Source organism: Oncorhynchus tshawytscha, linkage group LG20 (assembly GCF_018296145.1).
Source record: "Oncorhynchus tshawytscha isolate Ot180627B linkage group LG20, Otsh_v2.0, whole genome shotgun sequence".
NCBI lineage: Eukaryota > Metazoa > Chordata > Actinopteri > Salmoniformes > Salmonidae > Oncorhynchus > Oncorhynchus tshawytscha.
The window spans coordinates 11978686-11997997 of record NC_056448.1 but is presented as its reverse complement, the minus strand read 5'-3'; the positions used below and the strand labels follow the sequence as shown (position 1 = coordinate 11997997).

General features: G+C 44.4%; 1 protein-coding gene across 3 annotated transcripts in view; it reads left to right on the top strand.

The window, feature by feature from the left end:
- bmpr1bb (bone morphogenetic protein receptor, type IBb) overlaps nt 1-19312 on the top strand; it is a 110602-nt gene that overhangs the window by 7199 nt on the left and 84091 nt on the right. For all 3 annotated transcript variants that reach the window (XM_042302195.1, XM_042302194.1, XM_042302193.1), the window contains exon 2: nt 2887-2956. The gene's annotated coding sequence lies outside the window, so the exon portion shown is untranslated. The remainder of the gene's footprint in view (nt 1-2886; nt 2957-19312) is intronic.

Genomic DNA, 19312 nt, shown 5'->3' with positions numbered 1-19312 from the left:
TGGGTCTGAATCAGGGTCTGTCCGCAGGGCTAAGCTTAGCAAGCTGCGACCCCCTCACCCTAGCTTCCTCCATTATAATTACAGGAAGTTAGCTCAGCCAATCAAAGAGGGGGGGGGGTGTAGGTTCCTCTTAGGGAATGCAAGAAAGACATTGAGAAAGTGTTGAAGAGGGTGGAACTGTCTTCCAGCCATCTCAGGAAGAATGAATTTGATAACTGTCAGGTTATTGAGGGATATCTTTGTTCATCCCATATTGAAGTTTCTACTTTATTGAAGTCGTCAGGAGGATTTGAACACAGAGAGTCTGAGTTTAACCGGGCGGTCAGCTCTAGGAAGAGTCTTGGTGTTTCCAAACTTCTTCCTGTTAAGAATGATGAAGGCCACTTTGTTCTTGAGGACCTTCAATGCCGCAGACTTTTTGGTACTCTTCCCAGATCCGTGCCTCGACACAATCCTGTCTCGGAGCTCTACGGACAATTCCTTTGACGGCTTGGCTTGGTTTTTGCTCTGACATGCACGGTCAACTGTGGGACCTTATACAGGCAGGTGTGTGCCTTTCCAAATCATGTCCAATCAATTGAATTTACCACAGGTGGACTCCAATCAAGTTGTAGAAACATCTCAAGGATGACCAATGGACACAGGATGCACCGGAGCTCAATTTCGAGTCTCATAGCAAAGGGTCTTCAATTTGTCATTATGGGGTATTGAGTGTAGATTGATGAGGAAAAATATTTATTTAATCAATTTTAGCATAAGTCTGTAACAAAGTGGTACACACAAGCTCGCAGAACGAGACCTCTGAGCGCTGAAGCGCGTAGCATGTAAAAATAGTTTGTCGTCAGTTGCAACACTCACTACCGAGTTCCAAACTGCTTCTGGAAGCAACGTCAGCACAATAACTGTTAGTCTGGAGCTTCATGAAATGGGTTTCCATGGCCGTGCAGCCCGCACACAAGCCTTAGATCACCATGTGCAATGCCAAGCATGGGCTGGAGTGGTGTAAAGCTCGCCGCCATTGGACTCTGGAGCAGGTCCACACACAAAAGGTTTGTCAAGATCTGTGTGGAAGAACTTGACTGGCCTGCACAGAGCCCTGACCTCATCCCCATCGAACACCTTTGGGATGAATTGGAACGCCGACTGCGAGCCAGGCCTAATCGCCCAACATCAGGGCCCGACCTCACTACTGCTCTTGTGCCTGAGTGGAAGCAAGTCCCCGCAGCAATGTTCCAGCATCTAGTGGAATGCCTTCCCAGAAGAGTGGAGGCTGTTATTACAGCAAAGTGGGGACCAACTCCATATTAATGCCCACGATTTTGGAATGAGATGTTTGACGAGCAGGTGTCCACATACTTTTGGTCATGTAGTGTAGCTCTCTCGCGTGTGCGCACCCACGAGCATGCGTTTTTGCACACACACACTTCAGAGCTCAAGAGCATCTGGTACCAAGGTTATTACAAAGGTATGGCTTTTCCACCCATTTACCCAATCCCTTTGCTTTCCTTCTGCCAATACTGCAGCTGGTGTTCCTCCCACTCACTGACACTCTGTAGTCCCCATGTACACCCAGACACTCTGAAGGAAGAAAAAACATGTTCCTTTCCCCCTGGAAAACAATGCTCACATCCAGTTCACAGACCCAGGGATGCAGGTCTCTGCTTGTGTCTGCACCAGACATTCTCCTCCCTCAGGAGACCTAGGAGACAGGACGTCGGGGAAGAGGAGAGATGAAGGGGATAGATTCTGCTGTCTTCATATTAACAGAGTTCTGGGTTTCCTCATTGGGACAAGGACGTAAAGGACTAACCATCTCCTATGAGTGAACTCTCAGTTTTAGAACAATAGAACAATCACTTCTTTTTAGGCCTACCCATTTTTTAAACTCGGATGTATCTATTCATAGTCCCTCTGAGATTCCTGGAAGGGAGACATCTTTCATATCTGGATATATATAAAGATTAGCTCTTTGATTAGAGTTCAGTCTAGACCAGTGTGATATCAATAAGACTGTTATATTCCTGAGGGGGAAACACATGGTCTCCAGTGAGGTGAGGAGGAGGAAGAAGAAGGGAAAAAATGAGGGGGTGGGAGGAAGAAGTGGAGGAGGCCTCGTCTTGTTCCACTTTTTACCAATCATCTCCTTTCCTTTAGGTTCTAGTTGGTCTTTGATAATTAGTGATAATCCACCCAGGCCCCAACATCACTGTGAGGATCTCTCTCTCTCTCTCTCTCGGTCTCTCTCTGTCTCTCTGTCTCTCTCTCTCTCTGTCTCTTTGTCTCTCTCTGTCTCTCTCTGTCTCTCTCTCTCTCTCTCTGTCTCTCTCTCTGTCTCTCTCTCTCTCGGTCTCTCTCTCTCTGTCTCTCGGTCTCTCTCTCTGTCTCTCTCTCTCTCTCTGTCTCTCGGTCTCTCTCTCTCTCTCTGTGTCTCTGTCTCTCTCGGTCTCTCTCTCTCTGTCTGTCTCTCTGTCTCTCTCGGTCTCTCTCTCTCTGTCTGTCTCTCTGTCTCTCTGTCTCTCTGTCTCTGTCTCTCTCGGTCTCTCTCTATCGGATGAAGGGAGAAGGGAAAGAGGCAGGGATTACTTCAGTGTCCTCTTTGCCTGGAAGGTCTTTAACCCTATGTGAGAAAACAGACATCCTGTTATTAGGGGGAGAAAGAGGAGGATATACAGGAGAATAAGGAAGAGGAGGGGAGAGACAGTGAGAGGGGGTGTAGTTGTTTACTGTTGACCAGGGGCATTGGTTTAAATCCCAGGTGGGGTAATGTCTTGAACCTGGCTGAAATGAAGTCTGAATCAAGTCTGACAATCACCATTTTTGTATACATGGAAAATATACTGTACGATTATGCAAACCTTCTTTACCAACTTTCCCTTTTGCTTCTAGGAGAAGACAGCAGCTGTGACTTTGGATGGCCATAATGACAGACTGTTGTTTAACCCCTCGTTGTTGGATGGTGAGTCTGTTTTCCATCCTTGAATTTTCAAAATAGTTTATTACTGTGCGCTGAGTGTTTGATTGCCCTACGCTAGTCTCTTATTGTGTTTGTAGCGAGCTCAGTGGTGGCTAGGTGGCCGTGCCCTTCCAGAGAAGTGACTAATTGACTAACTCCTGAGCACATGGATTAGGATGGACGAGAACCCATACTGCAGCTAATACTAATCTCTGTGTACGTGGCAGAATCAGTCAGTCTGGTGTAGACACAGTAACGGAGGCCAATGGATGCTCTATGGATAGTCCTGCTCCACCTGCCAGTCCCAGGGCATGGGTGTCTGTGTGTGAGGCTGATTGTGGCATCACCACAGGGTTTACTGTGTGTGTGTGTGTGTGTGTGTGTGTGTGTGTGTGTGTGTGTGTGTGTGTGTGTGTGTGTGTGTGTAGGGGGGCTCTGTGACATGGATCCCTCCGACTGAGTGAGAGAGGAATGTGGGATGGCACACTGTGCCTGCTTACCCCAACCTGGTCACCATGGTGACTGATTAAAAGGTGATGCGTGGAGCTGACAGGTTGACGGTAGCAGCTGAGCAACACTCTACAGGCGTGGGACTGACTGAACCTCACGTCACAGCTGACCTGTGGGCAGGTGAGACGTAAGGGCCATATGAGGGCCTGTTCCAGAATTGTCCCCCGTAGCTGATCTGAGGACTGTTCAATTGGGGACTGAGTGTGAATAGAACAGAACGTGTGAAGGCCACACGTCATTGAGTGCAATCGTTCAATATAAAGTGTCTCTGACGTGACCTCTTATACAGTACCTTCTCTCTCTTTGATTTCCACACTGTGTCAGAGAGTTGCTGCTGTGGACTTCAGTTAGCGTCCCTTAACCATTAAGCAGTGAGACTTGCCACTACAGGACCCGTCATAAACAACACAATAATGTGATGACAACACTGACACCGCTCCAACAGTGGGATCTGATCTGAAGCCAGTGAAGAGTCCCCTCCACAGAGGACAATACCTGCTTGTGTTGGTGAGAGGCTGTGGAATGCAGACTCTTACACTGACCTCGTGTCCGGAAATAGGAGAGGATTGTAGTAGTGGAGCGCTGGTTTGGACGGAGAGTAACTCAAACCCGTTAAAGAATGTCAAGAATCTATGTGTTAAAAGTTCCCACTGGGTCTCTCTCTCGCTCTACGGCTGGATCCTGGCAAATAAGAGACAGCTGTGTCGGAGGGAGAAGGAAACTGAGAGAAGTCACATTGACATTGATTGAATTGAATTGAGTGTGCATCCTCTATATGGAAAACATTACTGTATTGTACACGCACGCACACACACACACACACACACACATACACCAAGCTCAGGTAGACATGTAGCAACCAGGATGTTGGTGTGTGTTTGATATGCTGTAACTCAGTGGGTAATTAAAGCAGCTCATGGTAGAACCGCTGAGACAGACAGACCGCCCAACGTAATTAAAAAAAAATGTGTATAATTTCTTTATTTAACCTTTTAACTTACGATTACACCTGTTTTAAAGTGCAATTGGAGATCTAACAGGTAGCCCTGCTCATTTCTGTTGGTTTAGTGGTCTACTGACTCGGCCCTACTGACTCTACTGACTCGGCCCTACTGACTCGGCCCTACTGACTCGGCCCTACTGACTCGGCCCTACTGACTCAGCCCTACTGACTCGGCTCTACTGACTCGGCTTTGTACTGGGACTGAGCCTGTGTATAGCTTGCAGTCTCGTGTCTCTTTTTCCTGCGTGTTTCGTTTGTTTTACCTACTTTATATTATTTCCTTGAATAATGCATTGTTGGGAAAGAGCTCACAAGTCCGCATTTCACTGTACTGTTTACACCTGCTGTATTCTGTGCATGTGACAAACGTTGAAAAATGAAACTAATACTGTACTATAATTGAATTGTAACTGCACTGACATGTGGCTTTCGAAACGTTCCTTAAGCTTTGCATCCTGTTTTAAGACCTGACTCTGCTTTAGAACACCCCAAACACTCCCAACCCCATAACCACATACATAAACACACCAAGAGATTTAAATGCCCCACATTTCTTCAAATGTGTACTGTGAGGGTTTTTAGTTCCAATTGATTTCGCCACTCTGAAAACACATCCATCACATATTATGTTGAATGTCCTTTGAAGAACCAATACCGACTGAGCAACTTTGTTCTAAATTCCCTGGCTATGTCTTGGAGTGTAGTTACAACGAATCCCCACGTTCGTCCGCTAACTGCTTTTGACAGCAAGTGCCATTCTGACTGCAGGGAGAGACGGGGAAAACAGATGAAATCTATTTCTCTCCCGCTCACGTTATTCGCCTGCCAAACCCCTCTGTTTTTGATGACAGATTCAAATTTTGTGTGTGCTTTTTACATACATACAGGGCAGAGGGCGATCTAAGCCGTACCTGGACTGGCTACGGTTGTCTGCATGGAAATGTGATGACATCAAAGCTTTGCATGCAGAGCCCTAGGCCTCTACCCGCTCTACTGTGCTGTAGGCCACCCAGAGAGGAGAGGGCACAGGGCCGCCTTTGCATAGATGCTATCTGAGGTCCACCCTCTCTCTTATCTGCGGCTGCTCTGGGTAATCTCTTAATTACAGTTTAAATAACATCCTGGTGAAAAACAATAAAGATTGAAACAGACATAGACCAATGAAGCTAACGGATGTTATTTAGAAATGGTAAAATACCCTAAAAACAATGTGTAACAGACACTTGATAGAGATTGACTGACTGTATGGATGCATATATAGATTAGATCGTCTGTGGTGTGTTTTGTTGAGATGTGAGGGTGTGACAAGTGGAGTGTGTGTGCAGTCAGGTGTTCTGGTGGCGTGCAGTGCCACATTCCACTTCACTCTGGACTCTCAACAATGGCTCACAGCTAGCACCGCACTATATCTGGAACGGGGATGGACAATGTGCAGCCAGGCAGCTTCCCTTTCGATCAGCCAATTTGAGTATAAATAGTGGAGTGACACAAACGCACACCAACAAACAAACACACACAGGTTGCACAGGCAGCACTGGGGTAGAATGCCTGGCAGGTTTTAGCTCACATCTCTGGATTAGAGAGCCAGCCAAAATAGATGACGTCGGCCTCGTGCCGTCAACGTCCCCATATCATCCTCACTCGCTGTCAAACCCAGGACACTCTCCTAATATCATTCTTCTGGAGTATCAAATGTTAGACCAATTTCAGCATCTGACTAATTCACCTGTAGTTTGTCTCTGTGCAGCTGTTGGTCCTGTCTGTGTGCCAGACGCTCTGCCTATAACTTTCATATGAGGACAGATCATTTTAAAAAGCTTTCAAAAGTCACACTAGTTTTTGTTGACTATAGACTAGGGTCATGTGGCCGGCTAGCTGTCGTCCCCAGAGAGTGACAGTGGTGGGGGGGAAGCTTGCCTCAACAGACCGGCTCGAGGTGACATGGCTATTTCTCTGGAGCTCCTTGTCTTTTTGAGGCTCATTGACCATGGAGGCTCTCTCCTACATTTCTATTTTCAGTCTCTCTCATTCTTGACTCTCTCTATAATTATCTCTTTTTCTCTCTAGTTCTCGCTCTCGCTCCCCCCCTCTCTCTCTCTCTCTCTCTCTCTCTCTGTGGTGTTTGCCAAGACTGAAGGGGAGGGGAGGGTATAAAGCTTCACAGACATTTATAAAAATAACAGAATAATCCCTAATCATATTCCTGGAACAGAGATCAGCCTGAACGGATCAACGAAAGAGCAATGCTACTCCGTTTCTTTCTTTCTTTCGTGTCTCATTCACCCCTTCTCATATTCTACCATGTTTCTACTAATCCTCTGTCCAGCTGTAACAGTGTGCCGTTCTCTTTCTCTCGCAGTCCCTCTCTCTCTCTCGCCCTCTCTCCCTCTCTCGCTCTCTCTCTTGCTCTCGCTCTCTTGCTCTCTCACCCTCTCTCTCACCCTCTCTCTCTCTCTCTCTCTCTCTCGCCCTCTCTCCCTCTCTCTCTCTCTTCTCTTGCTCTCGCTCTCTTGTTCTCTCTCTCTCTCGCCCTCTCTCCCTCTCTCGCTCTCGCTCTCTCTCTCTCTCTCTCTCTCTCTCTCTCTGACTCTGACTCTGACTGCTGGAATGAGTCTTGAGTGCCTAGGTAGAGTATAGAAGGTATCAGGTTACATATGGAGAGTAGCAGCTATTCTGCAACAGACTGGACTGTTATTACAGGTGTACCAGGCCTAGATACAGCTGTTTATTACTCAGACATGGCTACATATAATACCATGTATGTCTACAGATCGCTCTAAGTAACTACACTGAACAAAAATATCAACTCAACATGTAAAGTGTTTGCCCAATTTTTCATTTTTCAACTTTTGTGCACACGTTTGTTTACATCCCTTTTAGTGAGCATTTCTGCTTTGCCAAGATAATCCATCCGCCTGACAGGTGTGGCATATCAAGAAGCTGATTAAATAGCATGATCTTTACACAGGTGCATCTTGTGCTGGGTACATTCAAAGGCCACTCTAAAATGTGCTGGTTTGTCACACAACACAATGCCACAGATGTCTCAAGTTTTGAGGGAGCATGCAATTGGCATGCTAACTGCAGGAATGTCCACCAGAGCAGTTGCCAGATAATTGAATGTTCATTTCTCTACCATAAGCCTCCTCCAATGTCGTTTTAGAGAATTTGGCAGTACGTCCGCCCGGCCTCACAACCATAGAACATATGTAATCACGCCAGCCCAGGAACTCCACATTTGGTCTCCTGCAGAATCGTCTGAGACCAGCCACCCAGACAGCTGATGAAACTGAGTAGTATTTCTGTCTGTAGTAAAGCCCTTTTGTGTGGGAAAACACTTTCTGATTGCCGAGGCCTCCCCAGTGGGTGGGCCTGGCTTCCAAGTGGGTGGGCCTATGCCCTCCCAGGCCCACCCATGGCTGTGGGCCTGGGAGGGCATGATTTATTTCCTCAACTGTAACTTAGTAAATGATTAATTGTTGCATTTTGTGTTTATATTTTTGTTCATTATACGTAAGTTGTGATCTTGATCTCATAGGAAAGTTGTTTTATCTATTCTTATGGAATAGTCATGTCACTGTTATGGTTACCTGTTCAAGTACTATCATTACCACATTACCACGCAGTGTTATCATTACACCATTACCACGCCGCGTTATCATTACACCATTACCACACAGTGTTATCATTACCCCATTACCACGAAATGTTAGCATTACACCATTACCACGCAGTGTTATCATTACACCATTACCACGCAGTGTTATCTTTACAGCATTACCATCACAGCAGCCACCCTAGTCTACTCACAACAGCTGAACAGAACAGTCCAGCACCAATACCGTATCTGTTCAGAGAACGTAAAACACTAATCTGGGAATGTAACTTTTTGCTGCGTTTCTATAAACCAAGGAGGCTGGGCTGTGAGGAAGGGGGAGTGTGTGAACAGCTGCTCTACTCCACTGCTCTCTCCTCTCCCTCCACCTGTGTTCTGTGGCTCCGGCTGCAGAGCTGTGCTGCTGCAGTAGAGTACAGTAGTACTCTTGTACTTTCCTTAAAGATCAACTTCAATTAATGAGCGCCTCAGTGCTGGGCCTAGGGAGTCTCGCTGGCAGGAAATTTGAGGATAAGCTGCTTTTGTTTCACAGGGCCAATATTTTGTGGCTTTATTGGTTTCCTCATTCTCATTTGAGCTGGACACATGAAAGACCATGTGCTCACACACACACACACACACACACACACACACACACACACACACACACACACACACACACACACACACACACACTTTAAACACTTCATTTGAATCCACAAATCACATTACATCATAAAGGATTCAAACAATGTATAGGTTGTTGATGCATGGACATGTAAGGACACAAAAACCACCTCCTCCACACAGTTAGGCTGCCCATAATGCCTTAAACAGAGCAGGACCTAGACCAGTGGTCTCAACGGGTCGATCTCCAAGGCATTCCTAGTCGATCACCAAATATTTCTGTAAAAAACCCAACGATAAACCTTGCGTTAGTACTTTTTAAAATTTGTTTTGTACTGTTGACGATAGGTGCAATTGATTCAGCAGCCCTAGTGCCGGGAAGGCAGAGTGTTCCCATTTTTAACCATTTCATGTGTCTGAAGGTAGAACTTTGCCTACCCAGCAGGCCCAGAGAGCAAATCAAGGGCACCTATAGGCCTACCTCTGGCCAATCAGATTGCACAGTTTCCTCGAGACTGTAAAAAGAAACCTTGAATGCAAAGTTGGTGGTGAGAATTCTAAACTTTGAAGACCATGACTAGAGACTCAAAGAATACAGCCATGCTGTTCTGATGTTTTTTTGTAGCCGTCTATTTAATACCACAAGCCGATGCTGGCACTAAGACCGCACTCAATGAGCTGTATTCCGCCATAAGCAAACAAGAAAATGCTCATCCAGAGGCGGCGCTCCTAGTGGCCGGAACTTTAATGCAGGGAAACTTAAATCCGTTTTACCCAACTTCTACCAGCTTCTACCAGCACCAACCAGAGGAGGAAAAAAAACTCTAGACCACCTTTACTCCACACACAGAGACGCATACAAAGCTCTCCCTTGCCCTCCATTTTACAAATCTGACCATAATTCTATCCTCCTAATTCCTGCTTACAAGCAAAAACCAAAGTAGGAAGCACCAGTGACTCGCTCAATACGGAAGTGGTCAGATGACGCAGATGCTAAGCTACAGGACTGTTTTGCTAGCACAGACTGAAATATGGCATTGAGGAGTACACCACAATGGTGGCCACTGCTTTGAAAGGCTGGTCATGGCTCACATCAACACCATCATCCCAGAAACGCTAGACCCACTCCAATTTGCATACTGCCCCAACAGATTCACAGATGACGCAATCTCTATTGGACTCCACACTGCCCTTTCCCACGTGGACAAAAGGAACACCTATGTGAGAATGCTGTTCATTGACTACAGCTCAGCGTTCCACACCATAGTACCCTCAAAGCTCATCACTAAGCTAAGGACCCTGGGACTAAACTCCTCCCTCTGTCACTGGATCCTGGACTTCCTGACAGGGAAGTTTTGGCCCATTCCTCCTGACAGAGCTGGTGTAACTGAGTCAGGTGTGTAGGCCTCCTTGCTCGCACACGCTTTTTCAGTTCTGCCCACACATTTTCTATAGGATTGGGGTCAGGGCCTTGTGGTGGCCACTCCAATACCTTGACTTTGTTGTCCTTAAGCCATTTTGCCACAACTTTGGAAGTATGCTTGGGGTCATTGTCCATTTGGAAGACCCATTTTGCGACCAAGCTTTAACTTCCTGACTGATGTCTTGAGATGTTGCTTCAATATATCCACATAATTTTCTTTTCACCCCCGTGCTTCACAGTTGGGATGGTGTTCTTTGGCTTGCAAGCCTCCCCCTTTTTCCTCCAAACATAATGATGGTCATTATGGCCTAAAAGTTCTACTTTTGTTTCATCAAACCAGAGGACATTTCTCCAAAAAGTATGATCTTTGTCGCCATGGGCAGTTGCAAACCGTAGTTGCAAATCGTAGTCTGGATTCTTTATGCCGGTTTTGGGAGCAGTGACTTCTTTCTTGCTGAGCGGCCTTTCAGGTTATGTGGATATAGATGCTTTTGTACTTGTTTCCTCCAGCATCTTCACAAGGTCCTTGGCTGTTGTTCTGGGATTGATTTGCACTTTTCGCACCAAAGTATGTTCATCTCTAGGAGACAGAATGCGTATCCTTCCTGAGCGGTATGATGGCTGCCTCGTCCCATGGTGTTTACCTGCGTACTATTGTTTGTACAGATGAACCTGGTACCATCAGGCATTTGGAAATTGCTTCCAATGATGAACCAGACTTGTGAAGGTCTACAATTATTATTTAATCTTGGCTGATTAATTTTGATTTTCCCATGATGTCAAGCAAAGAGGCACTGAGTTTGAAGGTAGGCCTTGAAATACATCCAAAGGTACACCTTCTATTAACTCAAATTATGTCAATTAGCCTATCAGAAGCTTCTAAAGCCATGACATTTTCTGGAATTTTCCAAGCTGTTTAAAGGCACAGTCAAATTAGTGTATGTAAACTTCTAACCCACTGGAATTGTGATACAGTGAATTAATAATGAAATAATCTGTCTGTAAACAGTTGCTGGAAAAATTGCTCTTGTCATGCGCCAAGTAGATGTCCAAAACAACTTGCCAAAACTATAGTTTGTTAACAAGACATTTGTGAAGTGGTTGAAAATCAAGTTTTAATGACTCCAACCTAAATATATGTAAACTTCCTACTTCAACGGTATATATTTTGTCTGGGAATAGCAACATTGGCAGGGCAATTCAAGCATAACCAATATGCAGGCCTATAGCCTACTCCACAGACCTCATTGCTACAGTACTGTTTTTCATTGATTTATGTTGCAAAATCTTACGCTTTTAGGTCATGTTTAAAATAAAATAAAAATCTGAGCGGCAGATCTCGGCTTTCATTTTGACTCCGAAAGTGATCTTTGGTTGGTGACCACTGACCTAGCCGGTTGTTTTGCTCTACTCTTAGGCAGGCCTGCAACCTGAAGGGGCCACGTACCATAAGCCCATGTACCGTGGCCCAGACTGCTAAATATCAATATCGCCAACTTGTATCTGTATCCCAGAGTGTCCAAGCGGTATGCAAAAAGAAAAGGTATTTGAGGAGCTTGTCAGAAAGGGCTCCATGTATCATTTGAATTAGCAGCCCACTTCCAAAATCGAGGCCAATTGAGGCTGCATGCGCTTTCTCCTCCGACAGTTACAGATAACAACAGCTCCATTCGGAATAGGAAGTGGCAGCCTACCTGTTGGCTCTTGGTCGTTGTAGCCATGTCCTTCTCCTCTTAACGTTTAAGTCCGTCATCATCAAGTCAGTTAAAACGACACATACCCGAGACCTGTGACAATCATATCAGATCCGACCCAGACCCGTGACATGATTTAGAATTCTGGAACTAGACCTGCACTGGACCCGAATTGGGTCTTTGGTATTCGGGTCCAGGTGGACAGGTGAAGATCTCTACTTCCTCCCTCAGTAAGTCCAGAACGAGGGAGGCTCTGGCTAGCTCTAACTGTCACACCATCACTGTTGAGCATGTTCAGCAGGTCAGTCGGTCTGGTAGAGCTGTATATCCAGTCAACATTCGGGACACCGAAACCCCCCTCTGTTCAGCTCAGGAAGATAAAGTCACGTGTGTGTGTGTGTGTTTAAGCATAGCCACTTTCTCACTACTTGAAATTTTTTTGTTGTTAATCCCCCTCATAAACCTCTGTGGGATATGCACATTGGCAAACAGATGTTGAATCTTTGCGAGCGCCACCTCTCTGACAGCGTCTAGCTTCATGACCACAGGCAGAGGGGGAATGCCAATCATATCAAGCCTGGTTGAATACTCATCGACAAGCTCCTCAACTTGTTCCGCCCCCCACTTGCTAGCAACATTACATTTATATCCAAGATAGCCGGATGTTTCGTGACGAGAGTACTCCCTGATTTATAGTTTTTTTCATTAGTGTTTGCGGCTTATCAGTCTTTCGTTCAACACCGCACATTTAGTGTCTTTAACTTCCCGACCATTTCAAAAAGTCATCTGTACGAGAGAGCATGTCTTTGATAACCCGCTCCTCTCTGGAGGAGATCTGAACGTCGTGACCCCTGTAATGGGTTCAGGAGCACACTGGCAAAGCCATTTCAGCCACTGGTTGATGGCTAGGATGAAGTTAACAGCGCTCCATGGGCAACCTGTTTTTATGCCAACCCTGAGTGGCATAAAACACACACACACGTACAGTACACACACATTCACACAGTATTGCCTTTTAGATGTGTCTGCACTGTATGTGATGTTTATCCCCCTCCCCCAGGGGTGTTGAAGTAACAGGGCTCTCAGTGTGACAGTGCACAGGATGGTGGGAGTTCTTTTGTCTATGAGGCTTGTGTTTGTTTTACTTTTTAAACACACTCCCAAATGAAGCAGTAAATGAGCTGGGCTGGACAGCTCCCTGGGACCAGGTCTGAGGGTGAGGAGGAGAAGAGAGTGGGCCGGGCCTGAGGTCCCCAGAAAAGCCTAAAATGTGAAAATGAGTAGAACTCCCAGGGTTTTCAAGACAAGCCCAGAGATTTCATTACACATACCTGGACAACTGAGGGCATGGAAAAAAAAAACACTCCTCACATATGCATGCACACACACGTACAATCGAACACACACACTACCGCACATATATGTGCACGTGCGCACACACTCCCCGCACCCTGAGCAGCAGCTGAGCTGCTCAGACTTTTAAAAACCCCAAAAAATAAGAATCATGTCAACTAAATACACCAGTGAACTCTCTCTCCCCCCTGCCTATGCCTCTCCCTCTCTCTCCCCCTCTCCCTCTCTCTCCCCCTGCCTCTGCCTCTGACTCTCTCTCCCCCCCTCTCTCTCTCCCCTTCTTCCTCTGCCTCTGCCTCTCCCAATCTCTCTCCCTCTCTCTCTTTCCTTCTCCCTTTCTCCCCCTCTCTGTCTTTATTCTCTCTCTCTCTCCCCTCTCTCTTTCTTATATCTCTCTTTATTCTCTCTTTCTCTCTCTTTCTAGCTCTCCCTCTCTCAATTTCTTTCTTTCTTCCTTCCTCTCTCTTTCTTTCTTTCTCTCTTTATTCCTCTCGCTCGCTCTCTCCCTCTTTCTCCCTCTCCCTCTCTCTCTCTCTCTCTCTCTCCCTTTCTCCCTCCCTCTCTCTCAGCATCAGAAAAGTGCAGCGCACTACATCAATATGGTCATCAATCATAGGCTGTACGCCCTGTACAGGGCTGGGGTGTGGGTGGTGGAGAAGGGGAGCGCTGTGCTGCCTAACACTGTAGGTTGGGAATGTGGGCGCTGGGCGGTGGTGTTATTCTGGGCTACACTAGTGAGGTTGGAACCTTTAGGCATGGTTCCATCATGTTTTGGGTGGGGGCTGCTGGACTATTGGATGACCATGGTTCTCTTCAGGTCCAAACCCAAAGATGGACTGAAGCAGCTTTTTAACAACCTTAGGGAGTGAACATTATTTATAATGAGGGTTACATGGAGAAAATCGGACCTCTCTGAAATGAAAATGGATGGCCCTCCCTTCAGCAAAATATATTTCACCTAAACCCTTCCTGAACGCTTGAAGAAAAAATGACCCTCCCCTAATACCCAAAACAATAATTAAGACAAAGTGGATAGCAGAGAACATGTCTACTGTTTACCCTCACTTCTTGGACAGAGCCTTAGATATGTAGTTTTAGAAACTGTTCTTCGTCCTCTAAGCATTACATGGCAACGCAGGAATTTTGATAGCGCACAGGGCTGCAGGCTAGAAGGTTGTGGGTTCGCAGACCACCGTGGAAAGATCTCCGTTATAGTAAAAATCATTGCATGAATCTATTATCATATTCGTAGATCCAATAATTAAAATTTTTTTTTTTTTTAAATGTCATGCAATTCTACGCCATTTAGACTTTTTTTTAATAACACAGAAATTACAGAATGGACAGAGAGACAAGATGAACACATAGGCCTATCATATTTCTCCAACGCCATAATCTGTCTGTTTGAATGATTTCATTGCAAACAAATCTGTGACATCATTAGGAATCTGATGTATTGTATTGGTCGCGGGGTGGCGGGTTTTTGGGCTGCTTCTAAATTGCACCGCGACCTCCATGACATTTCTACATTTCTGTAGCCTACTATTTGATACAATACATATGTTGAAATGACGATATTGCAAATCGACTTGTGTAGCCTACCTGGAGTTGGCAAATGGATAAACAGCCTATAACTTCAGTTTATTGTTGTAGCCTTGTGTTATTATGTAATTATTAATGGCTCATGTTTAGTTCATTCATTTGGAAGTTATCAATTGTGATCATGGTCACAGCTCTATCGCGTATGTATCGTTCTCCACATTTAATGTCAGTTTCATTGTGGACTTTTCACGGAAGTTAGATGTTGGCCTATCAGAGGCTATAGGCTTCCGGCATCTAGCTCAGCAAACCATGGCAAAGTGAATTACAATTATAAAGCCAGATTTTAGTCCGTAGCCTATGGCTATTGAAATAACAAGTCAATCTCGCAAATAGGCCATTTATAACGGTTTGAAGTCTTGACATCTGGCACATAATAACAGCACAATTGCCAGAAAATAGCCAAACATTCATTTTTGGAGGTTCCTCCAAGTGTTTCTTGCACAGAGCTTTCGAGATCCTCTGTCCAACTTTCAACACTCAAAATCTCCTGTCGGATTGATCTATAGTTATGCACATGCACAAACAGGATGTATTGACAGTTATACACTGGGTGGTTTGAGCCCTGGGTGCTGATTGGTTTAAAGCCTTGGTATATCAGACCGTGTACCACGGGTTTGACCTATTTAAAAGTTTTACTGTTCTTATTCCATTGGTAACCAGATTATAATATCAATAAGGCACCTCAAGGGGTTGTGGTGTCGTAAGAACAGCCCTTAGCTGTGGTATATTGGCCATATACCACACCTCCTCGGCCCTGTTGCTTAATAATAGCAGTCAAAACAAGTTCAATTTGACATCCATTGATGGAAAATGATCTGGCGAGTTTAATAAGGGCAAAAGATCTTTTCTCTAAAGACATATTCTTAAACTCACAATAATTATTATTTTGAAGCGACCTTTGCTTCTTTGCCTACTTTTGTTACAAATTACATCAACATCCCTTCTTAATTCGCTCGATAACGTTGTATAAAATGTTTTTTTTTTTTTTTTTTTTTTGGGGGGATAAATGTTGGGCAGGTTTCAGGCCTCGTGGGCGGACTTTGAGAGGTCATTGGACTAGACATTTTCACCAGACATGGCAATCATGGTGTTTCCCTAAGAGCTGTCTGTGGTTTAAACATCTTCTATTGTACAGAACGTAAATAGCTTAATCAATTGATAGTGACAGAATTAGATTACTTCCCAAGCAAAGTCATTTTTTTTGTCCCCTCGGCTATAGAAGGTTGTAGCTCAGCCTCTGAATGTCAAGGAAACAAAACAATGATATCCCCATATGCATCGGAGTCTTGTCTTTCACGGGTATTTTACCGTTTTTTTCTATCATAAAGCATCGCAGACCAAAGCGCTGTTATAGATCATTTTTATTTTCTGTGCTTTTTTCCACTTTCTTTAATAAAAGGTAGGGCTATGGCATAGCCTCTTATACCCTCTCAATTCAAGTCTTGGTTTTAACTTAACAGCCGTGATATGGAGGTAGGGTATTTAAAGAGTGCATGGTGGGTGGAGGAACTGACCGACACATCTATGGATATAGCAGACGATAGTCTAATATAGTCTGTCAAACAGGTAGGCCTACCTCATAATAGAAAGATATAGGCTCCGACACAAAGACCTCTTGTTGTTAATGAAGTCTAATTAAAATGAAGACGGTTTAAATGAATTATGGCTACTGGGATTTGCCTACTTTCAGCACCATGAGCTGTATATTTCCGATTGATTGTTCCGGGGCTGCTGTATCAAGTTTCACCACCACAATGTGTTACTCGGATCTGGCTTAATTAAGTCAATTACTCTGATAAATAGGACTACATCATGGGCAAGATGCATACTTTTTCCATATTTTGTTACGTTATTCTAAAATTAATGAAATATTTTTGTTTACTCATCAATCTACAAACAATTCCGCATAATGCAAAGTGAAAACAGGTTTCACAAATGTTTGCTAATTTATTAATTTTAAAAAATGAAATACCTTATTTACATAAGTATTCCCGACCCTTTGGTATGAGACTCGAAATTGAGCTCAGGTGCATCCTGTTTCCATTGATCATCCTTGATGTTCCTACAACTTGACATTTCTAAAAACCCAGTTTTTGCTTTATCATTATGGGGTATTGCTTTATCATTATGGGGTATTGCTTTATCATTATGGGGTATTGCTTTATCATTATGGGGTCTTGCTTTATCATTATGGGGTATTGCTTTATCATTATGGGGTATTGCTTTATCATTATGGGGTATTGCTTTATCATTATGGGGTCTTGCTTTATCATTATGGGGTATTGCTTTATCATTATGGGGTCTTGCTTTATCATTATGGGGTATTGCTTTATCATTATGTGGTATTGCTTTATCATTATGGGGTATTGCTTTATCATTATGGGGTATTGCTTTATCATTATGGGGTATTGCTTTATCATTATGGGGTATTGCTTTATCATTATGGGGTCTTGCTTTATCATTATGGGGTCTTGCTTTATCATTATTGGGTCTTGCTTTATCATTATGGGGTACTTGCTTTATCATTATGGGGTATTGCTTTATCATTATGGGGTATTGCTTTATCATTATGGGGTCTTGCTTTATCATTATGAGGGGTCTTGCTTTATCATTATGGGGTCTTGCTTTATCATTATGGAGTCTTGCTTTATCATTATGGGGTATTGCTTTATCATTATGGGGTCTTGCTTTATCATTATGGGGTATTGCTTTATCATTATGGGGTATTGCTTTATCATTATGGGGTCTTGCTTTATCATTATGGGGTCTTGCTTTATCATTATGGGGTATTGCTTTATCATTATGGGGTATTGCTTTATCATTATGGGGTCTTGTGTGTAGATTGATGAGGGGGGAAAAACAATTTAATCCATTAGAATAAGGCTGTAACAGAACAAAATGTGGAAAAAGTCAACGGGTCTATACGCTTTTTCTGAATGCACTGTACTGTTTAAAAATAAAAAAAACAATTATAGTAGTATAGTAGCAAGCTATCAAAGTTGACCTCCGGTCCTCATCTTTGTGCTCTCCTTCTCAAACTGAACAGAGGCTATACTCTAGTCCACGTGCAAGATTAGGCCTAATCAAAAATGATTTCCAGAATAGGCCTTTGACTCTCCTCCTGAACAGCCACTGTAAACCTACACAACATAGCCATTGGTTAGGCAGCACACAAAAATGCTTTTGATCAGCAAGAGCAGAGCAGGCCGGGGATCAGGGTTGGAATATCCATTGCAGTGTGTAATGCAGCCTAGTTTTATTTACACCCTCCCATCAGCTATCTTAGAAATACAACTCTGCCATTTGCTTCTCTGAGCATGCACTTCATAGCCTAAAGCCTAGGATATGGATCGTTTGATTGAGACCACACTAAATAGCCTATAGGCGCAATTGATATTGTGCTCAGCGAAGAATCAGGGATGAGGGGCGGCATCGGGCAAATGACTCGATGTATACACTCAGTGGCACCATTCTCAGGACACACTAGACATTGTTGTACGTGTAAAGTCCAGGAGGACAGCAGTTTCTGAGATACTGGTAACCGACGATCATTACTACGCTCAAAGTCACTTAGGTCACTTGTTTTGCCCATTCTATCCTTCAAATGGCCACGTGACCCACTGTCTGTTGGAGCAAACCATTTTTGTAAATGGGGTAGTGTACCTATGAACTGGCCTCTGAGTGTATAGCCTAATAAGCAACTCATTCTAAAACACTGAGAAATATTGAAATTTAATCCATTACAAATTACATGACCCTCCCCTGGACTAGATTTAAAAAACACTAAACCCTCGCCTTGACTGAAATTGAAAGAGTATGATCCTCCCCAATTTTTGTCCAGGTACCCATTTTGTAAATGTCAATCCATCCCTTAAAGCCCTGACTTTAGCCTTGTATTTAAAGCACTGGGTTTATATTTCTGCAACTGCAGATCCCTGTTTCCCCACCCTGGTCCTCAAGTACCCCCAACACTACACATTCTTGTTGTAACCTCAGACAAGCACACCCGATTCATCAAGCACTTAACTGGTTGAATCAGGTGTGTTTGTCTGAGCCTACAACAATAATGAGTGGTGTTGGGGGTACTTGGGGACCAGAGTTGAGAGACACTGTTATAGATAGAGTCTGCCATTTGGATGAGGTCTGTGGGAATGTTTGCCTCCTCAGCAGCCTACCAACCAGCCAGCCTGCCTAGCGGTAACAAGATGTCTGCAGACTGCAAATGAGGCTTGAGCCAAACTATACTAGACCGTCCTGGGGGATTGGACTGGAGCTCAACCCTAAAATTGAACCTCCACTCTGGGGTCCTGAGGGAGGGGGTAGAGGAGGATCCTCTGGCAGACCTAAATCTACTCAAAGCCGCCTGGATTCCTGCTCTCAGATCCTACCCTGTCTGTGTAAACAGGTCTGGAGTATCACCACTGTGTGTGTGTGTGCGCACACGATGTGCTGTAAGGGAACACTGGGTGTGTGTGTGTGTGTCACCCCCCCAGGAACCCTATTTCAATGCAGCCATCTCCCTTTAATGTCATACTCCTATTGTGGTCAGACG